The sequence below is a fragment of the Euprymna scolopes genome, chromosome 1 (genome assembly GCF_053919585.1).
Source record: "Euprymna scolopes isolate OS-2025 chromosome 1, ASM5391958v1, whole genome shotgun sequence".
In the NCBI taxonomy this organism is placed as follows: Eukaryota; Metazoa; Mollusca; class Cephalopoda; order Sepiida; family Sepiolidae; genus Euprymna; species Euprymna scolopes.
Genome location: NC_136482.1, coordinates 6,655,508 through 6,657,553, shown reverse-complemented (window position 1 = coordinate 6,657,553; position 2,046 = coordinate 6,655,508). Strand labels below are relative to the sequence as shown.

Here is a 2,046-nt window from a genome sequence, read left to right as displayed (position 1 = left end):
GTGAGATCTTCTGGAGCGGTAGAAGGATCCTACCATCTTTCCAGCAACCTTGACAACAGACTTGATGTACGTGTTCCATTTCAGATCAGGAGTAAAGGTCAAACCCAGAAGCTTGTCAAACACTGGGCCTCTCCCAGACGAGAGCCATCCATCACAATTGATGCCAGATGGGGATCAGAGCGTTGATGATGTAAGGATAGGAGTTTGCTTTTAGATGCATTAAAGATAACCAGCCACATCTTCTCCCACTGAACCACGCGCTCAAGATCAGAGGAGAGAGAATCAGAGAGAACTTTGTCATTTACAGCCTTTGATGTGTTGCCGTAGATGGTCGTGTCATCAGCATAGATGTCAACGAATGATTTAAGTATGTGTTTAGGGAGGTCATTGATGTAGATCAGGAAGAGAGTTGGGCCCAGTATTGACCCCTGAGGGACTCCAGCATTAATATTGCATGCCTCTGATTTTTGTCCATCGACCACTACTTTTATGAGCCTATCGGAGAGAAATGATTTAATAATTGAGAAAACATTTCCAGTTATACCGTAGCTGGAAATCTTGTGAAGTAGACCCTTATGACATACCTTGTCAAAGGCTTTTGATATGTCAAGCGCAATTGCCCTAGAAAGGAAGCCTTTGTCAAGAGATTCACTAATCCTGTGAGATATAACCGTCAGCACATCTGCGGTAGATCTTGCAGAGCGGAAACCATATTGTGTGTCACTAAGAAGGTTTTTTCATGTGAGTTTATTGATAATTCGGTTTTCTTTTCCTATTTTCTTAATTACACCATTATAATTTACAACACGACATTCTCTTTTTCTTCTTTTTCTCTTTTTTTTTTCGTAGCGACACTATTTTACACTTTGTGTCCGTATGAGTGTGTTTTATTTTCTTGCTCTTTTTCTTTTGTGTATGTGTGAGTATATCCACTGACCCGTTTTTTCTTTTCTTTTCTTTTTCCAACGAATCCTTTTTCTTTTCTTTTCTTTTCTTTTCTTTGCAGGGAGTAACTCATGTCTGTTACGGCCCCATCTTTGTATTTATGTGTATGTGTGTGTGCATCCAGAGAGAAGAAAAGGCTGGGTGGAGGAGAAAGACGGCTTAGAGAGAGGGAAAATAAAAACTGGTAATGGGGGGAGGAGATCATGGAGAGACCTATAAAGAGAAGTTAAGTTATAATAGATATATGCTATACGTTTGCCCCAGGCAACGCCGTGTAGGCCTGCTTTATTTCTATACCATACCATAAACCATTTGATAGACTTACAATATATGTACTTTTAATACTCATGCAGCCATATTAAAAAGGTTTTCTCTTTGACGCTTTATGATAAAGTAGAAATTTTAAGCATATGAATATAGTTTTGTATAACGGTTGAATGTAGCTTTATCATATGTTAACAGAAAAATATGGTTATGTCATTTGCTTAGAGATAAATAAAGTTTTCTCACTTGTTAACAGTTAAAGATAGTTTTATAATATATATATATTTATATTTATGTTACTAGTTAAATACAATTGCATTAGTTTTTTTTTAATCTCTTATAAAGGGTCGTATCACTTGTTAACAGTAAAAGCTAATTTCATCACTGGTTTACAATATATGAATGTAATGTGTAATTGAATATTGTTATATCACACGCTAAAAGATAAATTGCAAAATCACCCCTATTTGAGAACTAAGTGGAATCAACCAGTCCTATGATTACCACTGATATACGGCATAATCACGTTGACACACCGGTTCCCGTCAGATCACTGAAGTTAAGCAAAATTGAGCCTGGTCATTATTAAAATGGGTGACCAATTTGGGAAGACCAGGTGCTGTATGTAGGAGGACGTCGACACCTCCCTGCAAAAAGTTGCAAAAACCTAACGTCGTCATCTCCCCTAACGGAGATATACATGCGACTGGGGACCGCTTGTGAATTTCATACTCCCATGAAACTTCCTCCTTTGGAGGAAGCCGGTTAAACCCTGAATAGGGTTGGTTCTGACTGCGCACACACACACACACACACATGATTACCACTGGTTTCAGA

General features: G+C 38.3%; 1 pseudogene; it reads left to right on the top strand.

The window, feature by feature from the left end:
• Positions 1 to 1,718: 1,718 nt before the first annotated feature.
• LOC145283875 (5S ribosomal RNA) lies at positions 1,719 to 1,837 on the top strand (annotated as a pseudogene).
• Positions 1,838 to 2,046: the final 209 nt, after the last annotated feature.